Below are 11,474 nucleotides of genomic sequence, written 5' to 3' on the forward strand. Positions count from 1 at the left end.
TAGAAGGGGCTTCCTAGGTGGCCCTAATGGTCAAGAATCCTCCTGCCAGAGCAGGAGACACAAGAGATGTGGGTTGGACCCCTGGGTCAGGAAGGTCCCCTGGAATAGGAAGTGGCACGCGTGGGTGCTAAGCTGCCTCAGTCGTATCCAGCTCTTTGTGACCCTATGGATCGTAGCCCACAGGCCTCTTTTGTCCATGAGATTCTCCAGGCAAGAATCCTGGAGTCGGTTGCCTTGCCCTCCTCCAGGGGATTTTCCTGACCCGGGGATCAAACCCACATCTCCTGCATGTGGGTGGATCCTTTTACCCCTGAGCTGCTGGGGGAGCCCAGTGAAGATAATCCTTCCATGTAAAGTCAGTCTCATAGGAAAGAGACATCACATATCAGAAGAGTGTTATTTTTCCCTAACAGTGCTCACACAAGAGATACAAAAACAACGTGGCAGGCACACCTGATTATTTAGTAGTATTCAACTGCTGACAGCTACACTACTGCATTGTAGCCAGGACCCAAGTTTCCTCCATTAGCAGTGCTCCTCGCCCCGCCTGAAAATGACTAAATGCAGCGCCATTTTTATCTAGAAACCCATCAAGACTGAATGGCAAATGGAAGAAATTACATAAACACATTGGTCTGAAACATTCTGAATATTTAACATGAAGATGTTATTTTCATTTCCTTTCTAAGTAATTATCGAGCACAGAATAATTTTTATTCAATTATATTAAAGTGTTCATCTTTTTAAAGAGCAATAGGCATTCGTTCATGATGGAAGAAAATGAAGCAACTGTTTTGTATCCTTTAGTATGGAAAATAGGAGACGTGGCTGGGACAAGTGGTTGGGCAGAGGAAGCCATGTACAACTAAAGAGCAGGCCTACGTCTTTCACTCCTCAAAACAGCAGGGTGACAGAGAAGACAGGAAGGGTCCCCAGGATTAGACAACGGCTTCTCTGATGGTACAGACCGCTTACTGGGGAGTCATCTGGTTTCTAAATGCAAAAAACTCCTAGAAAGCATCTCGGTCATTCTCCGAGTCACCTGAACTTTCCTGAATCAACACTATATAACACAGATCCGTCAAAGGAATTGAAAATTAAGGCCTAATATCTTAAGTAGGACCCGAGGTGTGAAATTTAAGGCACATGGTGTTTCCCACGCCCTCACTGAAAATCCTTCAGTCTCGTCTGCTCCAGCGTTTCCATTTTCCCTCGGCAGCAGAGGCCGCCTGCGATAACCCAAAATCTCTCCAAGGTGAAGGCAAGCATATTCCTTCACCCACAGTCACAACTTCAGGTATTCCGCAGCCCTCCTCTGCCTACTGTCATAGTCTCCTAAAAGTCTTCCCACTGCCATCTTCCCTCAACTCACATCACGATTTTATCAATTCTGATGAAAAATAATAATAATAACCGTTCCTGGCTGCCCAGGGCGTACCCTAGTCCACTCAGCTCTGCCTGGAATTCACGGCTCTGTTTACAGCTGTTGCTTCCTATCCAAACAGCTGTTTCTGATGGTAGTGGGTTTGCAGCATGCTCAGCATATATTAGACACACTACAAAGTGTAGCGATTATTATTTTATTAAGTACTCAAGTATTTCAGTTGATTGTCTCAGCATTGGTGGCTTATTATTAAATAGTAAGACATAAAGCACCTTTTTCATCCTTGCTTATAAAGAACATCTTGGAATGATGACACAAAAACCTTTGGAATTTACACAAAATGAATTTGCCAAAGAAGTCAGCCTTGACTACAGGTAAGGGCTTATTTTCCTAAATCCTCTCAGTAGTTTATTTATCTGAGCGAATGCAATAGTTGCATGGGGACCAGCGACACTAACATTATTTGCCCTAAAGCAATCGGGAGGGAAAAGTCGGTGCCCAGCCTCCAGTGCCTTTAGTACACTGCAGTCTGCCTACAAAATAACGAGTGAGTGAAAGTAGCTCAGTCGGTCCGACTCTTTGCGACCCCATGGACTGTAGCCCACCAGGCTCCTCTGTCCATGGCGTTCTCCAGGCAAGAATCCTGGAGTAGGTTTCCATTCCTTCTCCAACAAAATGAAGAGTTTGGCAATATTAAAATGCCCACAAAGGTTTCTCCTGGTTCCAGCATCATGACTCACTAACTGATAGCCACAGCGTGTCCTGCACGACCTCCTCTGAAAGGGAACCGGGGCGCCCTGGGGCGGCTGGAAGGCGGCCCATCAGCATCAGCAGTGCATGCCTAGACAAGGGCTCTCACACTGCGTGACTCCCAACAGCAACGAGGATCCCCCTCCAAACAAAGTGGGAAACGGGTCAGATGGCAGTAAATCCAGGAGCTGCCACCCTACCTGGAAGCCCCAGGTCAAACCAACAGATGTATATTCTAAGAGGATACTATATACCTGCTGCTGCTGCTGCTAAGTCGCTTCAGTCGTGTCCGACTCTGTGCGACCCCATAGACGGCAGCCCACCAGGCTCCCCCGTCCCTGGGATTCTCCAGGCAAGAACGCTGGAGTGGGGTGCTGTCGCCTCCTCCAACTATATACCAATCACTGTGCTAAGGACAGGGGCTCGGGGGAGGGGTGCTGCAACAGTAGAAGATTTTGGAGCTCGTGACAAGCACACTGGGCCACCCAGTCACTCAACACAGGATCTTCCCTGTGCTGTGAATGCCGAGGGAGGAGGGACGCAAACAGAAGACAGCATAAACCCCGGCTCTCTCTGTGTACAGAGATATCCAAACCGTGGCTCAGACAGAGCAACAGGACACCTCGGAGGTTTTTAATCCTCAAAACGGAGGATTAAAACTATACTGCACTATAAAAGCATTTGCATTCCTACTGTCACTTGCTACTGGATTCTTTTACCCCTTTAAGCAGAGACTGGGGAAGCGGAGAAGGGAAGGACAGAGGGAAAGGAAAGAGTTAACAATTCCATTCATCTGGATAATCTGCGGGCTTGCCTTTTGCAGTTTTCAAAGTGCTTCCAAATAATATATTTTATTCTGTGCTCTCCAAAAAAAATCCTAGTGAATTGGCCAGGACAAGGAGCACTACTATATGGTAAGAGGTCAATACATCATAGCTATAACTATAATAGTAAGCCTGCAAATAACTAGATTGCCGCTGAACATGTTGATAATTTTTAGCACATTGTTACGTTTTCAAAACAATGCATAGTATCCCTTTTAAAAAATGAATTTATCCAAAAAGGTTAATTACCCTAGATAAACAAGCTAATAAGTAGCAAGGCCAAAGAAAGCACTTAGATTATTCCCCCCTCTTGCCAGAATGCCCTGAGGGCACTGAAGCCTCTACTTAATCATTATTTAATACAGCAGCAATATTTTCTAATTAATTTCCTTATGACCTTTTAGTTAGTGTGTCAAATTAATATTCAGCCCAGCACAACTTAATGAATAGGATCGTACAAAATTACAAGATTAATATTTATACTGGAACTATTACTATATTCTGAAACAAATGTAAACAGAATAACAGTAACTTGCCAAAGACTGGGAAGAGCTGAAAGGTTTATATTTACATCGCAGCAGTTTCTCTTCAAGACAGCCCATGAGATTGTAAACTACTTCAGGCTAAGAAAGCACTTTCTCTGTAAAGTCTCCACACACGCAGATCTACACAGGGTCACGGGATCTCAGTGTTCTCAGAGGGCACTGCTGGACCAGCTTAAGGCGGCAAAACTACCCTCAGAACACACTGCATTTAACAGCCGAGACTCTGAGATCAAAAACCTCACAGTAAACAAAAGTCCACTGAGTTTGCCCAGTATTCAGAAGATAGGGATGCCCACATTTTTTTTTTTTATCCTTGCCGTGGGCTACTACACAGGGGGATAGGGAATAAGGTACAGAAGCATAACAACAGAGAGAAGGGCACGGGTTTTTTCAGTGTGCAAAAGGAAGCATCAGGAGCTCACCCGGGACAGACAGGAAACACTTTGGTGTCAGTCACACCACAGGAGGGCAAGCACTGCAGTTTCTCTAGGCCTCGGGGTTCTTTCAGTCGGGAAAGCCAAGAGTCGAGTCAATCACTTTAACTCCTAAGGCTTTTACCCGTTAATGTTCTGTGATCCCAGTTTACTGACAGTGAATAAAGCACTTGTTTAGGAACTAGTACTAAAGGAGTACCAGCTTGCTGGTAGGAAGGTAAGTTATGACCAACCTAGACAGCATATTAAAAAGCAGAGACATTACTTTGCCAACAAAGGTCCATCTAGTCAAGGCTATGGTTTCTCCAGTGGTCATGTATGGATGTGAGAGTTGGACTATAAAGAAAGCTGAGCGCCAATGAATTGATGCTTTTGAACTGTGGTGTTGGAGAAGACTCTTGAGAGTCCCTTGGATAGCAAGGAGATCCAACCAGTCCATCCTAAAGGAAATCAGTCCTGAATATTTATTAGAAGGACTGATGCTGAAGCTGAAACTCCAATTCTTTCGCCACCTGATTCAAAGAACTGAGTCACTGGAAAAGATCCTGATGCTTGGAAAGATCGAAGGCGGGAAGAGAAGGCGATGACAGAGGATGAGATGGTTGGATGGCATCACCGACTCAATGGACATGAGTTTGGGTAAACTCCGGGAGTTGGTGATGGACAGGGAGGCCTGGCGCGCTGCAGAACATGGAGTCGCAAAGAGTTGGACACGACTGAAAGACTGAACTGAACTAAAGGAGTTCCTACTCCTTTAAAAATATTTGTTCTTAATTTTTTTTAAGGGAAACAGAAAATTTTAAGAACCAAGAAGAGAAAAGAAAAAAGATACAGGTTTCCAAACTGCGTTTCCCTCTATTGAAAAAGCTATATCTGAAAAAACATATATATTCAGATACTTTCCCACTGAAGGAGGCACCTTCACTTAAAATTGTTATTCAATTCTCCATTCCAAGATGACTTGAAAAATAATCCACATCAACAAACAAAACAGAGGGCTCAGTCTATTAGGCACAGGCAGCATAGCAAGGAAGTGAATTTTACAACCGTCCACAGAATCTCACATTATTAACTCTCAGTTCATATCATGGCAGGAATGAAGGAATCAGCTTTTGGCCACTGTTTGTTTTTTTACTGAACTTCCAGATTCTTCAATTATCCTGAATAAAATCTAATCCAACACTATTGCTGATACTTGGCCATGCAGAACTGAGGTCAGCAGAGGTTAATATGAAAGAGTTGTCACTTGACCCCTCTTTCTTTAAACTCAAGGAGTTAGTGCAGTTTTACCCTATCCTACCCACCCCAAAGTGAGGAATCAATCAAGGCCCCTTCCTTGATTTCTCTAGAAAATTTCTGAGATACACTGGCCTGATCTCTCATTCAGTTTACTTACCATGTGCTTCAGGTTGTCCTGCTTTACTAATCCCCTGGTTGCTGTACATACATTTTAGAAATGTCACTGATTATTATCCTTTCAAGCATATCAAGTGAACAGTTCACCATAAGTAGTGAGTGAAGTGTTAATAAAAGAAGTAATGATAACATCATATTGCCTCACCTTAGGAAACACGCATCTTGGCAAAGTTAGCTACAGAGTATACATATCTTTCCCTATCTCCAGTGGATCTTCCTGATAGCTCAGTTGGTAAAGAACCCGCCTGCAATGCAGGAGACCCCGGTTTGATTCCTGGGTTGGGAAGATCCCTTGGAGAAGGGATAGGCTTCCCACTCCAGTATTCTTGGGCTTCCCTTGTGGCTCAGCTGGTGAAGAATCCGCCTGCAATGCAGGAGACCTGGGTTTGATTCCTAGGTTGGGAAGATCCCCTGGAGAAGGGAAAGGCTACCCACTCCAGTATTCTGGCCTGAAGAATTCCACGGACTGTGTAGTCCATGGGGTTGCAAAGAGTCGGACACGACTGAGCGACTTTCACTTTCACTTATACATACCTCATCTACTAAGTGAATCATTTTTTACCAAACCTGCTTTGATAAAAATCAGAGCTGCATCCCTAGGTGGAGTCGCTCAGTCATGTCCGACTCTTTGCGACCCTGTGGACTGTAACCTACTAGGCTTCTCCGTCCATGGGATTCTCCAGGCAAGAATACTGGAGTGGATTGCCATTTCCTTCCCCACCCAGGGATCAAACCTGAGTCTCCCACATTGCAGGCAGACTCTTTAACCTTTGAGCCACCAGGGTTGCATCACCTAGCAGAAAATTCCAGGGTGCTCAACCGAAAATTTAAGGTACCGTGGTGACTCCATTGTAAAGAGTCCGCCTGCCAGTGCAGGAGATGTGAGTTTGATCCCTGGGTCAGGAAGATCCCCTGGAGAAGGAAATGACAACCCATTCCAATATTCTTACCTGGAGAATCCATGGACAGAGGAACCTGGTAGGCTACAGTCCAAGGGGTTGCAGAAGAGTCAGAAACGACTTAGCGACTAAAAAGCAACAAAGACACAGTAAAGCTGCTGGCCAGATATTCAACACTAGTTGGATGTTATATTAAGGCACAGCAACCTATTGGTATTCTCTGGGGTTCTCACTTCCCTCCGAGCGTTTTAAGAACTGACTACTTTCTCCAATCTACCAGAGGCTGGACCAGCCATCAGAAGGTCTCACCCTCTGTATTACCCAACGATGCCCAATTCTGAAAGCGTGCTTTCTAAAACCTGGCTCCCTTATATCTCTTCTCGGGCTTCCCCAGTGGCTCAGTGGGTAAAGCATCTGCCTACAATGCAGGAGACCTGGGTTTGATCCCTGGGTCAGGAAGATCCCCTGGAGAAGGAAATGGCAACCCACTCCAGTACTCTTGCCTGGAAAATCCCATGGACTGAGAAGCCTGGTAGGCTACAGTCAATGGGGTCGCCACGCGACTGAGTAACTTTCCCTTCCCTTCCCTTCCCTTCCCTCCCTTATTTCTCTTCTTAGCTGGGCACGTGCTATTTAACTGGGCAAGACAGGTGTTTTCACATTTTAACACTTCATGCTCCTCTCTCGTTCATGGTGAACAGTGATAATGAAAATTCTTTCCTTTTAGAGCTGCAACAACTACAGAGTGTAAAACCTTCCTTGGTCCTCAAGGTTTAAAAGTCTGTAATGCTGAGAAAGGACCTGGAATGTTATACATTTCCTGATTTCAAGAATATTCGTTTTCTGCATGCTGAGTGCACACACTTCATCGGTTTTAACTTTCTGGCCAACCACTTTATATTTCCCAATGATGAACAGTTTAATAGTTCATTCACTCCATACTCATTCAACAAATACAGAATGCCTGTGTGTCAGACACTATTCTAAGGGATTAGGCGACAACAATGAACAAAGCAGGCAAATATCCCTACTTTCATGTGATTACACTGTAGGGAGATATATAGTACGCTAGGTGACGGTAAGTGCTAAAGAGAGAAATAAAGCACAGAAGGGGAGCAGGAAGTATTGCAGATGGGTGTAATATTTATATATTTTTATCAACTTATTTTGATAACATCATTGAAAAAAACTTTTTAAATTTTCCCTTCTTTTTAAAAAAATCCTGACCACTAAGCAGATTGTACACTGTATTTTTTGTTAAAGGTTTTTAGGGAAGATAAAACCTTAAACTTGGAGTGTGGATGTTAGGTTATATCTAACAAGCAGTGTGTTATGAAAGTGTGTGATAAAGGTCCTGCTGTTGAAATAACATGCTGGAGAGTTGGAGACGTGGATTACTTCCAACATGGCTCACTCAAGGGTGTTCTTCCCTTAGACCTGGAATGCAGAGTCTCTAAAGAAACACTTTGTTCTTATAAGGTCATTTACATATTTGCTTTCTGTTGAAATAACTGAAAATGTTAAATCTGACAGTTGTTTTTGTCTTATAGAGAGAGTGTCACGTATATTTAGGTTGTGTATTTTTACTGCTGTTGTTGTTTAGTTGCTAAGCCCTGTCCGACTCCTTGGTGACCTCATGGACTGTAGGCCACCAGGCTCCTCTGTCCAGGGGACTTCTCAGGCGAGAATACTGGAGCGGGTTGCCATTCCTTTACCAGGGGATCTTCCCAATTCAGGGATCAAAGCTGCATCTTCTGCATTGCTAGGTGGATTTTTTTTTACCACTGAGCCACCAGGGAAGCCCGCTTTTTCTTTTAATATAAAAAGTCAAATATCAAGAAAGAGGGGGAGGGAGGGAAGCCAAGTTTCTCTTTACAGTCTCAGATACCTATTTTAACATGTCCCATCTATCACCTTAGGATCTAGAGACACGGTAAACTAAATGCTTAGAATATTGCAGTAGCCTGGTGACAACGCATGTTGCAACCACACTCTTGCTTTGGTAATTTTCACAGGAACCAGACATAATACATCCACTTGGTACATCCAAGTGTACCCTCCATTTCGAAACGGAAATACATCTGTTTCAAAATTGTTTGCTAAAATGAATATGTAGTAATTTCCTGCTATTTTCATGGGGAAACTGTATTAGTATGCTAGCCATCTAATTTATATTGGTAAATCTGACTATCACATAGACTAATTTTAAGGTCTTTTTAAAAATTATGACTGCATACTCATGAGCTGTTATATATTAAAAGAGTAAACAGTCTCTCCAAAAGAATCCCATTTTCTCCCAGTTTCAACTTCTAAATAGATTTAAACCAGAATAACTGGCTGAATTGTAGGTATAATCTTACCTAAATATATATAGTGGTGATCATTTTGTAATGTAATGTATAAAAACATTGAATCACTGGTGCACCTGAAATTAACATAGTACTGTAGATCAGTTATACTTCAACTAACTAAATAAAATGTATATATAATGTCTGCCTTTGATCATCATATTAGAAACTCAAATAATGTAGTCAAATTAAATCTATGATACTTTACTTTTGGGAGTTAATTTAAACCTTCTTCTCAGCCAATCTTTTACTAAATCTTCTACCAAATATTCTATTTAATTGTCTGGACTTTAACCAATTAGCAATCCTTATAACGTAAGAAAGAACAGGAAGGGAAAATATTGGTGGGAAGGAAGCTGGCCTATAGGGTGAAGGTAATAATGGGTAAATTAAAGGAATGGCCAGAGTAGGACTCTTCAACTTGTTGAACGCCACCAATGGAAGTAGTATTAATCCTTGCTGAGAGAGCTACCTGAAAGACCATGCTTTTGATGCACAAGAGTAGCCAATCACAAATCCTTGAAGGTCAAGTGTTATTGAATCAAATTTCACATCCTACATTAACTCTCTAAGTTTTGCTGACAGGCATATTTTCCAGTATAGTAAATCACTGGCTAAATAAAGTTTTGAAAAAAGAAACAGAAAAGTAAATTATAATACTAGTAGGAGAAAAAAGAAATCACAGGAATCACCGGAAACAAAAGAGGGCAAGTAGACTGTGTCTGAAGCCACATGAGAACTGACACGAGCTAGGGTGCGGTATGAATGGGGTCCAAACCCACGCTGCACAGGGAATGCTCAGGGCAATAGTGAGAGCCCTACAAAGAGGCTACACAAATTCGCAACACTTAGGCTGCCTTCACTATGAGTGAAAATGAAGATCATTGTCTGTGAAGTGTCCACAGCTATAGGTAAAATTAGAAGAGGTGTCCAGCCATTTATCAACCCTTAAAAGGCAAAGCTGAGCGCCAAAGAACTGACGCTTTTGAACGGTGGTGTTGGAGAAGACTCTTGAGAGTCCCTTGGACTACAAGGAGATCGAGCCAGTCCATCCTAAAGGAGATCAGTCCTGGGTGTTCTTTGGAAGGAATGATGCTAAAGCTGAAACTCCAAGACTTTGGCCACCTGATATGAAGAGCTGACTCACTGGAAAAGACTTTGATGCTGGGAGGGATTGGGGGCAGGAGGAGAAGGGGATGACAGAGGATGAGATGGCTGGATGGCATCACTGACTCGATGGACGTGAGTCTGAGTGAACTCTGGGAATTGGTGATGGACAGGGAGGCCTGGCGTGCTGCATTCAGGGGGTCGCAGAGTCGGACACGACTGAGCGACTGAACTGAGCTGAACTGAACTGAAAAGGCAAAGAGGTGCTTTGTTTTCCCCAACCTGATATCTCCTATCTTTTTCCTTTCTTCAGGATCTGATATGGGAGAAGAAATCCTGAAAGGTTGTGCCAGGCCCTGTGGAAATGCGTTCCCCCTCACAGGCGGGGAGCCTCAGCACAGTCCTGTCCCAGACACCTCTCAGAATGTTTTCAGCCCAGAGTGGGATGTGTTTTTCCAGTTCATCAGCTATAACGAACTGCCTTTTAAAAAAGTCTCATGAAAGCAAAAAGAGTGGCCCTCAGCACCACAGATTACTCTATTGGCGTGCCTATAATTGCCACCATCCATGTCATCTCTCCTCAGTTTTCTGTTCTGACTCTCTTCTATCTCCTTCTACCTGTGCTCTAGGTCCGCACAAGCTGCGTCTGGCTCCGGCTGGCAGCGCTCAGAGGTGCAGTTTGCCGTCCACAATTAAGGACGACAGCAGGATATATGTTGCTATATATAGTTCACCACTATGTGCCAGACACGGCTAAGTGTGGTCCAAAAATGATCTTATTCAATCTTCATAACAGCCCTATGACATAGGAGGTATTTTATCTCTATTTTACAAGTGCAGAAACAGGCCCTAAAAGGCTAAGCAACCCGCCCAAGGTCATACAGCTAACAAATCTCAAAGACTAGATCTCAAACCTCGGTATCTATCTTATCCCAAAGAGTAATAATATTCTTCGTTGTTGTTTAGTCGCAAAGTCATGTCTGACTCTTTGCGACCCCATGGACTGTAGCCAGCCAGACTCCTCTGTCCATAGGATTTTTCCTGGCAAGAATACTGGAGTGGGTTGCCATTTCCTTTTCCAGGGGATCTTCCCAGCCCAGGGATCAAACCCTCCTCTCCTGCATTAGCAGCTGGATTCTCTAACCATTGAGTCATCAGGAAAGCCCCAATAATGTTTTTTAAAAAGGCCATAAAGCCTGGGTGCAGAAATCATACAGATCTGAATTTCAGCTCTAATGCTATTACGACTTAACCCTTGTGCAATTTGGAAATTTATGCAGTCTGAGTTTCCTCGAGTATGAAATGAAACAGCAATACCACTTAAGCTGATGGTTGTGAGCACTGAATGAGCTAACATATAGGAAAGTTGTCTAGCAGGGTTTGTGCCATCCTGTAACCAGTATTCAGTGCACTCAATGCCACTCTTCCTCCTACCTGATTAGCAGTTACAGAGGCAGCCACGAAAAGATAATACCGAGGATAAACAGAAAGTGTGGATCACCATCACAGGCAACGTCAGTGATAGCTTTGCTCGGTCTCCTAGAGGTTGTGGTCATGCAAAACAAACCTTACCGCACTTCCTCCACGCCCTCGGTGGTAGTGAGCCCAAAACACTAAACCTTAAAAATTCGAAGCTGGAGCCGGAACTGGAGCCGCTAGGATACGCCTTCCCACAGCCTCCTGCGTTACCCCCAGACGTAGTCATTTCTGTCCACCCCACGATCTGACAGCTCCCCTGGGGTCCCCCGCTACCGAGGCGCGCCCCGC

General features: G+C 43.8%; 1 protein-coding gene across 2 annotated transcripts in view; it reads right to left on the reverse strand.

Moving 5' to 3' along the window:
* The window catches only part of CPNE3 (copine 3), a 47,879-nt gene that overhangs the window by 35,748 nt on the left and 657 nt on the right, over positions 1-11,474 (reverse strand). The gene's annotated exons all lie outside the window — the stretch shown is intronic.

The sequence above is a fragment of the Oryx dammah genome, unplaced genomic scaffold (genome assembly GCF_014754425.2).
Source record: "Oryx dammah isolate SB20612 unplaced genomic scaffold, SCBI_Odam_1.1 HiC_scaffold_19, whole genome shotgun sequence".
In the NCBI taxonomy this organism is placed as follows: domain Eukaryota; kingdom Metazoa; phylum Chordata; class Mammalia; order Artiodactyla; family Bovidae; genus Oryx; species Oryx dammah.